At 41.4% G+C, this 17416-nt stretch overlaps 1 pseudogene; it reads right to left on the bottom strand.

The window, feature by feature from the left end:
- Positions 1–244: 244 nt before the first annotated feature.
- The window catches only part of LOC138805446 (MTRF1L release factor glutamine methyltransferase-like), a 408270-nt pseudogene continuing 391098 nt past the window's right edge, over positions 245–17416 (bottom strand).

Below are 17416 nucleotides of genomic sequence, written 5' to 3'. Positions count from 1 at the left end.
ACTTCTGGTTGGAGATTGGAGATGAGACTCTCATGGGAGCTTCCTGCCTGGGCTAGGAAACAAGATTCTCTGGATCTCAGCCTCTCAAGCAGCCTGGATGACAGGAGTGAGCCACCAGCGCAGGGCTTATGGTGTCTCATTTTTTAGAATTTCCACCTAGTCCTCCTCTACAAACTACAACTTAGTCACTCCACTATCTAATTCAGGGACAAGGAGGCTCGGAATCTGGGTAGGGACATGGGCATTAAAGGGCCCCCTTCACATCACTACCCATCTCTAAGTTCCCATCCACCTCCTCTCGATGGCCTGGTCTTCTGTGGCAGATCAGACACACTAGGACTTCTGGGGCCTGTATCCCCTCGCCCCACCCAACCAGTACCTGAGGATTTCTGGGGCTGGCTTCTCCAAGTTTCGGTGGAAGATGTTTGGAGGGTTGCTGATAACCAGTTCCAGGGGTGCCCAGCGCAGAAGGAGGGTCCATCTCCCCTCTGTCAAAGAAGGAGACATGACTCATGGATGGATCTATTAAGAACTACAGGGTATAACAATCCACCTATCACCCATGTCCCTTGGAGTGCTGTTTTATGTTGACAGTCCTTGGGCTTGGCCTGGGGGCCCAGGCACTGTCCCTGAACTTCCTTTTCTTGAGGCAAGCACTCTCCTGGTGCCACTTCTGGCTTTTTCTGTGTATGCGGGACGTAGGAATCGATCCCACAGTTTCCTGTGCTCTAGACAAGCCAACTACTGCTAAGACAAAATCCTAATCCTGGATAGTGTTCTTTTTTTTTTTTTTTTTTTTTTTTTTTTTTTTTTTTTTTGTCGGTCGTGGGGCTTGAACTCTGGGCCTGGACGCTGTCCCTCAGCTCTTTAGCTCAAGGCGAGCGCTCTACCACTTGAGCTACAGCGCCACTTCCGGTTTTCTGGTGGTTTATTGGAGATAGGAGTCTCACGGTCTCTCCTGCCCGGGCTGGCTTTGAACCGCGATCCTCAGATCTCAGCCTCCTGAGTAGCTAGGATTACAGGCGTGAGCCACCGGCGCCCGGCTTGGATAGTGTTCTTATGTGACCTCTTGGGCCTGTCTCTGAACAATCTTGTATATCTGTACTGAGTTTCTCACCAGCAGCCCTGGCTGGAAATGAACATGCCCCAATATGTTGTCCTTTATCTACAGCATCTTTACTCTCTATGCTTCCTGTCAGATCCTCCTTGTTAAGAACGACCTCTTTCAAGTGCTGCCTTTAAGAAGCCCACTCTAGTTGCTCTGGTGGGGACAGGGGTGGGAGGATCTTCTCAGCTCCACACAATGCCAACCTTGTCATGCTCTTCCTTCCGGCTGGTGTAGATTGAGAGCGCACAAAGGGGAAAGCCTGGCTTTCACCACCCAATTTCTGAAGGCTCTGATGTACTACCCAGGGACAGGTGCTGTATCACACTCCATGACAGGGCACTCGAGGCCCACGCATTCTGTTGGGAAGAAATGAGGCCATTTCTTTGTGTGGGCTTGAACTGAGGATTTGGGAGCTGTCTCTCTGAGTTTTTCTGTTCAAGGCTGATGCTCCAGCACTTGAGCCACAGCTCCACTTCTAACATTTTGGTGGTTCCATGGAGAGTAGAGTCTCACTTGCTTTCCAGCTTATGGCTGGCTTCAATCTTTGCACCTCAGATCTCTGCCTACTGAGGAGCCAGTATGTCAGGCGTGAGCCTGAGCAAGATATGACAAGCACCAGGGCCTTTCTTTTGAGCTTCTGTTTATTTCGTGTCAACTAGCAAGCCCTAATTAAAATTGTTATTTACAGGAGATCAAGTTCCTCTCCTAGGTCAGTTAATCCAAAGAGATAAAATGTCTTTGGAAAAGGCTTGTCTGAGTTGGCTTGTCTGTGTTTGTGAGAGTATGAGTTTCAGGGATACCTACCCCCATCTCTCCGGTGCTTCATTCTCCCAATGGTAAGTACATCCATGATCTCCACACTAAGGAAGGCGGGTAGGGGAGGGTTCATAAGGTCAAATCAAGTGGGATGATCTGAATTCTATCCTGCAACTGAAGCTGGGAGAGATAATAGAGAGGAGAGGTTTAGAGGAACATCAAGGGAAGCCCCTTACATTTGGCTACAAGTACCAGAGAAAAGAATGAATCCATCCTTTTTGGTAGTAAGATAACAGGTGCCCAATATTCATTTATTTTATTTTTTTTGTGAGTCCCAGGGCTTGGATTCAGGGCCTCGGTGTCATCACTGAGCTTCTTTTACTCAAGGTTGAGTCTCTACAAATTGAGCCACAACACCATATATATCTTTTTTGTGGGGGTGGGAGGTGGTTTATGGGATATAAGAATCTCCCTGCCTGGGCAGTCTCTGAGTCAAGACCTCAGCCTCCCGAATAGCGAGGATGACAGGCTAGAGCCACCAGCACCTGGCCGCCACCATCCATTTATAATTCCCTAGGGCCAGTGCTGGGCCTCCCGCCCTGCATCCCTGTTGTTTTGAGTTGGAAGCAGACATGAGTGGGTTTGATACTTCAACAGCCTACCTACCTTTGAGCATCGTTCCGGGTCAGTCTGATGGCGGCTTCCTCTTTATCCACAGGAATGACTTGGCTCTGTCACCAGAAGAAATATCCCCCAGGAGGTATCAGGTCTGAGGTCTTTCCTCTGCACACCACATCCCCTCCCTGAAACGATACACCCCAACAAGGCAAAGTAGACATAGAGTGAATTCATTTTCTTATAATCAGAGTCTGGCCAGATAGGTGGCAGTGAGGATCAGAGGCCCCTGATTCGGTTGTGCAGTTGGATAACATGATGCCTCCTCATCCACTTTCCTTTAACTGTCTTAGAAGAGGGTAGTGAGGAAGGACTCACCAGATGAACTGACAATGAATAACTATCACGGTCTAGCCCAGGCACAGAGGGGCTTACCTGCAGGAGTGAGTTCAACAGCCTGAGCAAGAAAGCTCCAGACCCACAGCCTACCTCCAGAATGAGAGGGCTATCTTGGGTCCGAGCCACACATGATGATGCTAGGACACCTCCTCCAGCACCCATTCAACAAGTTCCTGTGTATGAGACAGAGAAAGAGTTCCTATGAGAGAGAGAGAGAGAGAGAGAGAGAGAGAGAGAGAGAGAGAGAGAGAGAGAGAGAGAGAGAGAGAGAGAGAGAGAGAGAGAGAGAGAGAGTTAGAATTACACTTAAGCCCTATAATGGTAACTACAAAGGAGGCTGAGATATGAGGATCATGGTTCATAGCCAGCCCAGGCAGGAAGGTCTGTGAGACTCTTATCTCCAAAAATCACCAGAAAACCGGAAGTGGTGCTGTGGCTCAAGTTGTAGAGTGCTAGCCTTGATCTGAGGAGCTCGGGAACAGCGTTCAGGCCCAGAGTTCAAGTCCCATGACTGAGAAGAAGTGGACTTCCCACCACAAGAAGTGGACTGAATAGCACCCATTGTCCTAGGGAGCATGGCAGTGAAGTCAGGTCAGGCTTTCTTTCAGCTGGGGGTCATGAGTAGGTCCCCCCGCTTCTCCATGCCTCATTTTCCTCAGCTGCAACATTGAACAGTGAAGGATCCCCTTCCTCACGTGGATAGGGTAAGGATGAAAGAAAGCCATACCTGTGGCATGATAAATAACAGGCCCCATTTGAGCCCTTTCCAGGAATCTTCCTGTCATATGCTCACAGAATTGCCAAGAATCTTATCTGATGACCACTCCCTCTATGCCTGTCCCTGCCCCAGAGATCCCACTGTATTGACCCCTTGTTTTCTCACAACTGTCCTGTGAGGATACTGAGGTCCGAAGGTTCCATGCCCAACCCAGAACTTCAACTCTGGTCAAGAATCAGCTGCTATCTCTGTCCCCCTGGGGAGCCACCCCCTGCAGGCCTCACCCCCAGACTCTCCTAAGCTCCCTCTGCCACCAACCAGGCCCAAGGGAGTAGACAGTTCCAGGGCACAAAGATCCATTGGTATTATAATTTAACAGTGCTGAGTCCCCTTCAAGCACCTCACCCTTCCAGGCCCCCAGACCTCAGTCACAAAGCCCATTCACCCCCCAAAGATTGCAGTTAGAAGTTACCAAAGGGTCCAGTGCTCCTTGTTACAACCAACTTCTACACACACACACAGACACACACACACACACACACACACACACACACACACACACACACACACACACACACACACACACACACAAAGCTGGCACAGGTGGTTCCTGTCTGTCATCCTCAATACTCAGGAGGCTGAAGTCTGAGGATCACTGTTCAAAGCCAGCCTGCACAGGAAAGTCTCTGAGGCTGTCATCTACAGTGAACCACGAAATAGCCAGAGGTGGAACTGTGGCTCAAGTGTCAGAGCACTAGCTGTGAGCACAAAAGCTCAGAAACAGCACCTAGGCCCTGAGTTCAAGGCCCAGTTCTTCTACCTCCAAACAGACACAGACACAGACACAGACACACACAGACACAGACACAGACACAGACACACAGACACACAGACACACACACACACACACACACACACACACACACACACACACACACACACACACACACACACACACACACACACACACATGAAAAGCCCAAGGCTTCAGCAGTCCCTGAGAACAGAACCGTAAACTCCCTCCATTAGGTCGAGCCTCTCACATATCTGGAAGGTCTCATAGACCAGCATGGCATATCCTACCATACGCAGTGGTATGCAGAAAACTTACTCACCTCTTTTTTGTGGTTGGTCATGGGGTTTGAACTCTGGGCCATGGTGTTGTCCCTCAGCTCTTCAGATGAAGGTGAGCACTCTCCCATTTGAGCCACAGCACCACGTCCTGTTCTGTGGTTGATCCATTGGACATCAAGTCTCACAGACTTTTCTACCCATGTTCGCTTGGAATCACGTTCTTCGCATCTCTCCCTTCTGAGTATCTAGGATGACAGTTGTGAGGCACCAGTGGCTTCCGTCTTCAGCCACCTTCATATACCCAGAGGAAACCCATCTCCTCAGGCCACAAACTTCTTGCAAACCTTCATTTGAGACTTTGACACCCAGCACTCAAATCCATCCTTCAATGGAGGGAATAAAAACACAACAATCTCACCCCTGCACACATTTGCTCACTCCCTGCCTGCCACAGTCCATGTCCTCTTGAAGCTGTGGCTTCAAACTGGAGCAAACTTGGGGAGTTCTTAGAAATGTCTGTACAGTGAGTCTAGAACCTGGTCTCTCACCACAGCACACACTCCACTCTCCCCCACACCTCCACCATCCTTTGCAGGCAAAGATGTCTTACTTTCTTTTTTCTGTTATGGTGCTTGAATCTGAGCCTGGGTGCTATCCATGATCTCTTAAGCTAAGGTGAGCACTCAACTAATTGAGCCACAGCACCCCTTCCAGTTTCTGGTGGTTTGTTGGAAAAAAATGTCTCAGGGTCTTTCCTGAGCATGCTGTCCTTGACCTGTGATCTTCAGATCTCATCTCCTGAGTACCTATGATGACAGCCATGAGCTACTGGCAACAGGCCAAACATATTTTTCCATGCCTGTCATCCAATACCCTAAGGAGACTGAGATCTGAGGACTGCACTTGGATGCCACCTTTGGCAGCAAAGTCCATGAAAACTCTTTATCTCCAATTAAACATCCAAAAGAGTTGCAAGTGGAGCTGCGGCTCAAATGATAGAGTGATAGCTTTGAGCATAAGAGACAAGAGATAGGACCCAGTCACTAGGTTCAAGCTTTTTCTAGTAAAGACCCACCCAAGAAAGGGAAGCAGGTGGGTATATGGGAGTTGAAAGCTCACACATAATACTCAAGACTCCCAGAACAGATCCCATCCGGCTCTGATTCTCTAGATTCTATGTCCTATGTCATGGCACTATTAGATGTGACTGACCATGCGCCAAGTTAGGACATTCAAGTACAATTTCATACTGAGGATCCCCTGACCTTATGAAAGACTCAGGATATCTCACTGTCCTGCCTCAACACTGGGCAGTGAGGTGAGTTCTAGTTATCCAACCACAGGTTGTGGGAACAAAAGCATTTCTTGGCCAAGAGATGCAGACTGGAAGTCTCTAGGTCCGTCTCTCTCGGGAAGGGGAAAAGGCTTGATCCATCACAGGCATGTTCCTAGGTTGTGAGTATCCTCAAAGAAACAACCCTGCTCAGAGCCCAGTGCCTCTTGTTTTCCCACCAGCCTCCCCAAGCCTGCCCCACCACCAGACTGCCCTCTCTGAATCCCAGATCTGCCATTTAGACTAAAGGCTGAGCCAGCAAAGAGACCCACCCCTGCCTCTGAGAATGGCAGTCACAGGTTCCTAGCGTCCCCTAGAGGAAGTCTCCGGGTAACACAGGTCCTGACTCCCACCCTCATTCCCTGGCTGTCCTATGCCAGTGGCACACTTACCTCTGTCTCTGGTCTTGAACACTGGAGGTGTGATCTTCAGATTGAGCCCTGGAAATCCCAGTCCCCAAAGTTGTACTGCAGAGGCATCCTGCGGTGGACGACAGCCAGGTGCTCAATGGTGAACCCAAGACCCCAAGACTTTTAATAACCCTATGGTTGGTCAAAGGCTCTATCACTGATGGTCTAGATTGTTGTGCGAGATCATGGCTCCAATGTCCTGACACACCTGACCTGGGATCATCCTCCCATTTCATCTTCCTTCTTATCCCTTGCCCCCCACCTTGACACTGCGTCACCCCAACACCTACCTAGCTGTTGGAGCTTTTCTTCTTATCTGACCAGAAAATAAATTTGGTGGGGCCAGGAGAGATTAAAACCTCGTGACCCACCCTGAGCCCTAGGGTCTACATCCTTCTGCAGTCAGCGACCACACAACACCTGGATTTCATGAAGTTGCTGATAGGTCAGCGGCTTGGTCCTACATACTGTCTTTAGACTCTGAAACTTTGCCCACAGAGATTGTGAATGGTTGGCTCACTTGATCCAGGGCCTCCAAACCAAGGCATGCCTGTTCCCCCTTCTTCCGTTCCACTTTTTCTCACTCCATCCTTCCCTCCTGTCACTCTCTTTTCCTTTCTTCTCTCACTCATGGGCCTTGACCTCGGACCCTGGATGCTGTCGCTGAGCTTTTTTACTCAAGGCCAACAGACTACAACTTGAGCCACACATCCACTTCTGGTGTTTTCTTTTTGGTAGTTAGTTGGAAATAAGAGTCTTACAGGATTTCCTGCCCCGGCCTTAAGCCTCAATCCTCCCATCTCAGCCTCCTAAGTAGCTAGGTAACAGGTGTGAAGCACCAGCATCCAGATCAATCTAAGGTTTCTTCATGTGCTATGGAACCAGCAGTGGATCGTTTCATCTATGACTCCCGGAGCCTGTTGCACACTATGACTGTTTTTTTTGGATAAGTATATGAGCATCTGCCTATGACAACACTATAGAAAAGTCCCATTCTATGCAGGTAAGGATCCTGGGGGAGAGGGCAAAGCCTAATGAAGCTCTCCCACAATTCTCCCTCCTCCCTCTTCCCATCCTCCTGGTGCCACCACACTTAACTCTTTTGGCTCCTAGGATGTGAGCCATGATGTACTAGCTGGATTCTTGGGCCTGTGGAATGCCTATCTTCTCAAAGATCTCTGTCCAGCAGCTGACCAGCTCTGTGGCACGCAATTCCCCACTCAGGTGTGAATGAGGTTGCCAGTGAACTGAGGCCTGGCTCAAGGGGCCTCCTCTCCTCCCCCCTGGGGCCAGGAAGGATGGTCTACCACATCCTGTCCCCAAGTTTCATGTTGCAGAGAAAGGATCCTCGAGGTATCCCGGGTTTCTGAATCTCCCAGAGTCCCATGAAGGTGCTGGGAATCATCTTTGCTCACAGCTGAAGCTTGAACTCAGGGTCCCTGAGATTTGTTGCATTTTTAAACAATTTACCATTTGAGTCGTGCCTCACTTCTGGCATTTTGCTGATTAATCAGTGATAAAATTCTCAGGGACTTTATTTTGTGGGCTGCCTTCAAATAGGAATACTCAAATCACAGCCTCCCAAGGAGCTAAGATGAGATACATGAGCCAACTGCTCCCAACTTCTATTTACTACTTGTATATGAGCTTTCACAGACTAAATTGTTTTACACTTTTATTGAGCTCAACTATATCGTTTTCCTTTCCTATAATTTTAATGCCAAATTTAAGAATGCTTCATCTCCAAAATGGTCAAGATGTCTTGACAATTGGAGTCATTGGACTAGAAGGCTGCTGGTATCTAAGATAGTACTAAAATGTTAGACTTGATCCTATCTATATGACTGCTTAATACTATTGCTTTTTCAGTCAGTATTCTTTTTATTATTGGTGTTGGTGGTTGTGCTGGTTGTGGGCCTTGAACTCTGGGCCTGGATGCTGTCCCTCAGCTCTTCAGCACAAGGCTAGAATTCTACCACTTGAGCCATAGCACCACTTCTGGTAAGCAAATTTCTTTGCTTTAATTCACATCACTTTTTTGTTTTATATGCCACGTTTTAATCCAGCTTGAACTTAACATTTGAATAAATTGTTATGTTTAAGTCAATGTTCACTTTTTAATTCTCCCAAATACTGTCTAACCTATCACCACTTATTAAAGCGAATATCATTCCTCAAATGTTTGGATTTACCCCTTACTAAATATTCTTTGATAACATTTACGTGGATATAATCTGGTGCCCTACAGACCCATTGAGCTGTATAATCTTTCCTCCACAAATATAACAATTTTACACTAAGAGTTTTACTATTGGACAGAGAAATATATTCCAGCTTATTTTGCTTTGTCAATGACTAAAATAGTGCTACACAGATGCTTTTACAAATTGTCATAAACATAAATAAAACTGTGAAACTGAGCTCTGTTGTCTCATGCTTGTAATCATAGCTGCATAGGAGGCTGAGATCTGAGGATTGCGGTTCAAAGCCACCTGGAATGGAAATGTCCATAAGACACTTATGTCCAATTAACCACCAGAAAACCAGAAGTGGCACAGTTACTAAATGAGTGGAGCATTCACTTTGAACTGAAGAGCAGAGGGACAGTGACCAGGACCAGATTTCAAGCCCCATGAATGATCAAAAAAAAAAAAAAGGGAGGAAACAATTTATATTATTGCTCAATTGTATCCTCCAATACACAAAAATTATGTCTCCATTTATTTAGATTTTTCTTTTATATTCAGCATTGTATAATTTTCAATAAAGATGGATGAACAGCACTTTAATACATTTTGTCAATATTTGAAGACAGCACAAAGAAATTCACAGAAAACAGTTGAAAAATGAAAGGCAATGGGAATGGAGAAAGAAAGAAACCAGAAACAGGTTAATCAGACCCTTCATTAATATGTGAAAGTGTAAAATATTTCAATAAGTTTTCTCTGTACAATTAATATACACCAATTAATAAATATCTTCCAAAGACTTTTGTACTCAAGTATGGCATAAAGGATAAATACAGATTCTGTGATGAAATGAAAGAAAGAGATGAGAAAATCCATAATTATAGTGATTGTGTAAATAAACTAAGAAATTCGATCAACATTCTGAGGACTCAGTTCATTGGACTAGAAGGCTGCTGGAATCTAGGATTATACTAAAATGTTAGAATTCAGCCTATCTTTAAGACTGCTTACTACTACTGAATTTCGGTCAGTACTCTTTTTGTTGTTGGTCGTGGTGTTTGTGGGGGTTATGGGCCTTGAATTCTGGGCCTGGATGCTGTCACTCAGCTCTTCAACTCAAGGCTAGAATTCTACCACTTGAACCATAGTGCCACTTCTGGTTTTCTGGTGGTTTATTGGAGATAAGAGTCTCATGGACTTTTCCTGTACAAGCTGGCTTTGAAACACGATAATCAGATCTCAGCCTGCTGAGTAGCTAGGATTACAGGGGTGAGCCACAGGCAACTGGCTCCTCTGTACAACATCAACCATAATATAAAATGTAGTAAAATCAATAAAGGACGTGTTTAACAAATGAAGTAAAATGATAACTTACAGACAAATGAATATAATAATATGCATACATGTCTATATACATGTATATACACATCTGTATATTCTTATATATATATAGGTATTAGTATATATACACATATAAGTATGAATATACAGATATATTCATATAGTGTGTATATATATAAATTTATTTAAAGAGACTTGAATCAGAAATATATTAATAGTATATGAATGCCAATGAAAAATTTAACCATCCTAAATAAGTTATAAAAAATCCAAATACATATCTCTATAGTAATATAATAACAACCAAGGAACATATGGAAAGATCATAACATACCTAGACATTGCATACATATAGAGATTAGTGGAAATAGAAACAATAAGATACCCCTGTACAATCATTATGTAGAAATTAGAATCCTTATACATTGGTATTTGACATTTAAAATTATATAGTCAGTTTTTTGAACATACTGACAATCTTTAAGATATTATATATAGAATTGCCTCTATGATCCAGCATTTTGAATCATAATGTTATATACAAAATAGATTGCAACATATGTCCAATGAGACACATGTACAAGAATATACATAGCAAAACCTTTTATAATAACATATCATAAAGTATTTAAATGTCCATTCAGGATGTTATTCCATTATACACATGCTCTATCCATGAGAAAAGTTTACATGGACTTACTTTAGAAACATAATATTGCATGGGAAAAATGGATAAAATAGACTACATTTTCTAATCATATGAGCTTTTTAAAATTGGCTCATCTGTAGAGGAAGAATATGAAATAATAGCTGCTCAAGGGAGGTAGGTTGGAATGTTGACAGGAAGTGACTAATAATAAATATGGGAGTATGGGGCTGGGAAGGTGGCTCAGTGGTAGAGCGCTTGCCTTGCATGCCTGAGGCCCTGGGTTCGATTCCCCAGCACCACATAAGCAAAAAGGAAAAAACCGGAAGTAGCACTATGGCTCAAGTGGTAGAGTGCTAGCCTTGAGCTGAAGAGCTGAGGGACAGTGCCCAGGCCCAGAGTTTAGGCCCCACGACCGGACCCAAAAAAAAAAAATAAATAAAAAATAAGTATGGGAGTATTTTGAGAGGGTAGTAAGGATAAAATGATCTAGAACTGAAGGTAATATTCTTATTCCAACACTTTAACATTCTAAGAATCATTTTACTTTATCGAAGAATTACAAATTGCATTTACATTAACCTTAGGAAAAATTTTAGAATGGTAGTGGGTGAATATAAGTGATAATTTAGAGTTTAAAATCACAGAATTCTATAATGCATAACATTAGTATGTTGCTGAATAAGACTATCAAGAAAATATGATCCGTGGTATATCTTCTGAGTGACTAAACATACAATTGCGAATATTCTACAAAATTATGTAAATTGAGGGATGAGATAGGATTGAGAAGAATGAGGGATAATGTATAGGGGCATTGTATAGGGCTGGGAATGTGGCTTAGTTGTAGACTGCTTGCCTTGCATGTGTGAAGCACTGGGTTTGATTCCTCATTACTACATAAACAAAAAATCTGGAATTGGCACTATGACACATGTCATAGAGTACTAGCATGAGGAAAATAAGCTCAAGGACATTGCCAGGGCCCTGAGTTGAAGCCCCAGGACGAGTGAAAAAAAAGGTGTATTGTATTAAGCCGGGCACTAGCGGCTCCCACCTTTAATCCTATATAATCAGGTGTCTGAGGATTGAGGTTTGAAGCCAGCCCAGGCAAGAAAGTCTGTGAGATTCTTATTTCCAGTTAAATCTCGGAAAGTTCTAGCATTCATCCAAAGGCATTCAGGAACAGCATTCAGACCCAGAGTTCAAACCTCAGGAGAGAAAAAAGAAAAAAAAAAAACCTCACTAAACACTATTCTTTAACTGCTTTGTCAAAAAGCAACTCCCATACAACTACTTAAAGTTAATTAAAAATATGATAAAACACAAGTCATTTTGGGATCCAGACATAGATAGAATACACTGGACAAAGTAAATTTTATATCATGCAGTTTAATTTGTAATTTGTTCTACAGTCTTCTTAAGTCATTTATGAAATTGACAATGCTGTCAATTATAGGTCTATTTCCTTGAGAAACAGATTGAATTCTGCTATCTTTTCATAGGAAACCATAGAGGTGATTTTTTGCCTCTTATTGAAGTATATCTGATATTTTAAACTAGATTTGTCCTAATACAATATTAATTTAAACAATCATTTCATTAGGGCGATGTTGGTCAGATTTTTTCCAGTAAATCTTATCCCTTATAATACATGAGAGCATGCTGTGAAGTCTCCTATTAATATGCCAAATTCTTTATAAAATTAACTTAAAAGGGGGAAAGATTAATCTTGGTTTCTGATTTTACACATTTCAGTTTATATTTCTTATCCTCATTGCTTTCGGTTGGTGGTGGCACAGTACCCCATGTCAGGAACATGTGATGGAGTATTTGTATTCATGGAAGACAGGAAGTAAAGAAAAGTAGGAATAAGAGTGGAGAAAAGGAGAAACATGAGGAAGTGAAGAGGGAGAGGGAGAAGGAAAAGCAAAAAGAAACAGAAGTAAAAGAAGGAAGAGGAGGAAAGGACTTTGATCTTAACATTCTCTTTGATCACAAGTTCTCAGTGACCAAATCTCTACAACTATGCCCACGTGAGAGGGTTCACCTTTTTATGGTAACATAGTGAAAGCTAATTATTAATCCCAATCCTGGCTCAAGTGGTAGAGTGCTAGCCTTGAGCTGAAGAGCTGAAGGACAGCACCCAGGCCCAGAGTTGAGGCCCCACGACGGGATCCCCCCCAAAAAAAAGATTATTTCATCTAACTCATAATGATTTGAATTTTTCATAATTTTATGAAATTTCTATTCAAGTTTTTGTCATCTGTTGTGAGGTTCTTTCTTTGTAGTTGAAGAAAAAATAGATACTATCACGATCATTTATTTCTTAATTATTCTATAGAGTAGGTATAACATGAATTTCCTACCATTCAAAAACAAGTTATGTTCAATTCTAGGAATAATTGCATGAGTCATGGAATATCTTGCTTTATGTCATATTGAGATTGATTCAATATCTAAAAATCACTGATGGCATAATACATGAAATTCAATGTTTCTCTGAAATGTCTTAGTAATCAAACTTCAGAAATACATGACCAGTAAATAAAATTTTTATATACTCAAAAAACGTATGAATCTATATTTTATGTCAAAAAATCTTAGGTTTAAAGGAAGAAAAAAATCATGTGACCACAGTAGATAATATTTAATTTAATGAAAAATTGCTTCATTAACTCTGTCAGAGCCTATTGCTTTTAGCTTACATGAGAAATTTGATTAAGGATCCTTTTGTCCCTTTTGAATAATAGAGCATTTAATTGAAATGCAAAGATTCTGACATTTAAACCATTGAATGTATATTTTTTTTATAAAAATGAAAACTATTTTTCACAGTGCATGTTCAGGTTTAATAACTAAATAAATATCTAAGTGTTAATTTGTTAAATTGAGCCTCTAGAATTAAAATAATAAGAAATATATTTTATTCTTATATATATCTGTGCTTAATATGGGTTTCTCAAGCTTGTAATCCTCACTACTCAGGAATCTGGGGTTCAAAGCCAGCCTTGGCAACAAAGAAATAATCTTATAAATATGTTCGAAACAATTGCAAGAAAGAAAAATAAACATTTAAATACTTATCCTAGGGTTCATTTCACCTAACATCAACTTATCTGACCTATTCTGCTTGTCACAGACATGCCCCTCCCCCACGGTATAACCACTGCTTGCATTGTAGTTGATGTTGGTATGATTTGTGGAGGGCAAGGGAAAAATCATATGGTTTAAATAAGGATACAGGTGGACCCATTGCAACAATGAGATGTACAAGTCATTATGTAGAAAAACGAACTTTACAACTTTGACGGGGGGTGGTGGATGGGGCAGGAGGGGTGGAGATGATAACGGTTGAGAAGTAGAAAAAAAGGATGAGGCAACAAAACTTGATAAGAAATGTACTCATTACCTTGCCCATGTAATTGTAACACCTCTGTACTGTATTTTCACAATAAAAAAATTAAAAAATTTTAAAAAGCCAGCCTTGGAAAGAAAGTTCATGAGTCGAATCTCAATTAAACACACACACATCACGACATACACAAACACACAGACACACAGACACACACACACACACACACACACACAAAGCCAGAAGTGGAGTTGTGGCTCAAATGTTAAACCAATATCCTTGAGAGTTCAAATCACAAAAACAACACATACGCAATATTATGTCTAAATTCTTATTTTACTTTGAGGAAATAAACAATGTCATGGAAAGTGATATTTGTTACATATCCTGCAACTTTTGTGAAGTTGTTTTTAGTATAATTTTTCTTAAGATATAACATAGGTTATTAAAATTAATATTATTCTAATATATTCATAATTACTTATAACACCTTAAAGTACAATAGTTGGTATTTTTTCTATAGCCATAAGAAATATTCTGAGTAAAAGATTGGAAGAAAAAAATAAAAGAAAAAGAAAGAAAGAGAGAAAGAGAGAGGTAAGGATGGAGGGAATGAAGGAGGAGGGAAAGAAGGAAGGAAGGAATGAAGGAACGAAGGAACAAAGGAAGGGATGGAGGAAGGAAGGGACAAAAACGATTTAATTTATAAAATCAGGTATTTAGCCCGACATAAACTTCATGTAATTAACCCTTTAGTAAATGCAATTTTGCAATTTTCTTTTGCATGTTCCCCATGCATGAATGAATCCAGCAAATGAAGAATCAGAAATACCAGGTGTATTTGTTTGCATCTGTAGTAAATAGGTATGCAAACCTTTTTCTCAGTTTCTATACATCATCAAATAATTATTTGTAAACAATTCACACTTAGTTATAAATATTTTAAAATCTGAGGTAACCAAAGGTTGCCAATACATTATATACTGTGAATACTAGTATTTATAGTGCTATTAATATTACAGTCTTCATTTTTCATTAATTGTAACAATTTTATTTTGTATTTTATCAGACATATTAGCATACTCTGATTTTGGTGACTGTGAGAGTTCTAATAGCAGACCTTAATTAAAATCAAAGGAGATCTGTATTTGTTGGCTCAAACAAATATTTTTGAAAGCAATTAACACATCGGAGATTGTTCAAAGACATCAGAAGGGCATTAGGCTGTACCACGTTTACATGGTTACCTATGATGTGATTCAAGAGTCACTAAACAATCATACTTCACTTTGCCAACACTATAATTATCCTCATTGTAAGAAGAATCATTCACATAATTCACATGATATAAGATTGTCCTTGTTATTATTTTCTATGAAATAATATCCAAATGATACACCACACTGAGTTAAAAAAAGGTTGCAAAGTGTATTGGACGATGTAACTCCTTCCAGATAAGCATGTTGAAATTCTATTCCTCTGCCTGGTGACATTAGAATGAACGTTTCAGACATTACCCTGCAATATTGATCCTGATAAAAGAAGCCTAATATAATTACTCTGCCACGTGAACGTCCAGAAAATAGATTATAATGAACCAGAAAGTGGACCCCATTAGACAAAGAATTGCTTTGAATTACCATTTTTATAATCAATGTTTAAACTTCTAGAGTATGCATAATATACTCCTGATGTTTTTTAAGCCACTTACTTTGAAATGTACTAACAGCCCAGTGGATGAAAAAAAGCAAAGGAGTTTTGATTTAAATTTCACAAATTGAACTGCGCGCTCACACAGAGAGTCTGGAACAAAGGAGCCAGACGCAGCGGGCGAGCGGATTCTACTCAACACCAGCAAAAACCAACAAGGAGTGGACATCTTCATCCTGCAGTGTGCAGACAAGAGACGACCCAGGATCCAAGAATTGATGTGAGTAGAAGTCCGACGTCCTCACTCCTTCTCAGGGAGCAGAGGAGGGAAGGCTACCCCTCCCCCCCCCAGCACCAGTGATCTCCATCTTGGATACCGACAAAGCTCGTAGGAGCTGCCAGCTCAAACCCAGGCCTTGGAATAAAATGAGTCATTTAGCAGGTCACAAGAACTTAACGGCGAAGTGACCTGCCAGACTCGGCTCCATCCAGGGAAAAGTCACCCAGCTCAGGCACCAGCCATTGGAGTGGCTTTCCTCACTGGGTAACCACAGGCAGAGGCTGCCCCTCCCTCTAGCAGCCTCAACAATCAATTGAAAAACAGAAACCCTGAGAACGGCTCCAGGCTGGGCTCTATGAGTTTTTTTTTCACAAAATAGCCCCAGGAAAAAGCTACTGATTGTTGAAAGTCCTCAAATCTACCCAGAATCTAGCCTCACCACTGCATCCCCCTCTTTTGTGATTCTCAAAGCAGATCACCCTCCCAGTAAACTAATCTGGGAGGGGTATCTCAAAATCTTGGGTAAAGCAGAGCATTTTTCTGACTGTTCGAAGAAACTGACTTAAGAAACCAATCAAGCCACGGCACCTCAAGCTGACCAGAGACTCCAACAAGCGGCTGTTTACACACAAAAGGGAGATACAGGATTCTTCCCACCCCTCCCAAAAAAATCAAAAAAAAAAATCAAAGAACTTTTTTTTTTCTTCTTCGTCTTCTTTTCTTTTTTTTTCTCTTTTTTTTTCTTTTTTTGTTTGGTACCTTATGTATAAATAATTTTTTTCCTTTTCTAAAAATTTTATTAATCTTTAATTTTTGCCTTTTTTGAAAAATAATTGTTTTCCAGTAACTTTTTTTTCCCTCTTATAATTTTTATTTTAGGAATACATGAATGTGCGTTTTCCTTTCTTTTCTTGTCTTCTTTCTCTTTTTCTTTCTTTCTTAACTATCATTTTGTTTTTTTGTCTAGCTCTACTGAACTTCTGAACTTTTTTTCTCCCTTTCTAATCCTTTTCACCTTTTCCTCTCTTTTGATCTTCTTTATGTGACTTAACTCTTGTCCTGCACATCCTCAGATAAACCTGTAGTTAACTAGTAGACCCTATCCCCCATTGTGTACACACTTAATCCACAAATTTATTACTCAATTCAAAACCTCCAAGACTTAAATTCCTTAATAGCAGTACTACCTCTTTATACCTATATAATATTTTAAGCATTTTCTTAAGTTTTTCACTTCTCCTCTATGTCCCTACACTTCTATTAATATACTCACATTCCTCTCTAAATAGATGGACTTTTAATCTCCATAATAATATTAATTTTTTTCTGGTCTCTTTTCATTTCCCTTTCCCTTTCTTCTTTTTCTCTCTCTCTCTACATGCATCCTACCCAACCTATTTCCTGCATTGAGATTAGGACATAGTTAACTCTCCCTGTGCCTCCCCACACCAATCTGTTCCTATTTTTTACCCACATCTCTCCCTAACCCTAAAAATTTCTGGTTTTCCAAATTCTTCTCTGCGGTTCGAAGTCCATTAACAT

The sequence above is a fragment of the Dipodomys merriami genome, unplaced genomic scaffold (assembly GCF_024711535.1).
Source record: "Dipodomys merriami isolate MVZ:Mamm:240054 unplaced genomic scaffold, mDipMer1.0.p SCAF_393, whole genome shotgun sequence".
Lineage (NCBI taxonomy): Eukaryota > Metazoa > Chordata > Mammalia > Rodentia > Heteromyidae > Dipodomys > Dipodomys merriami.
Note: the sequence above shows the minus strand (reverse complement) of the source record. Positions and strands in the feature narration are given on the sequence as shown.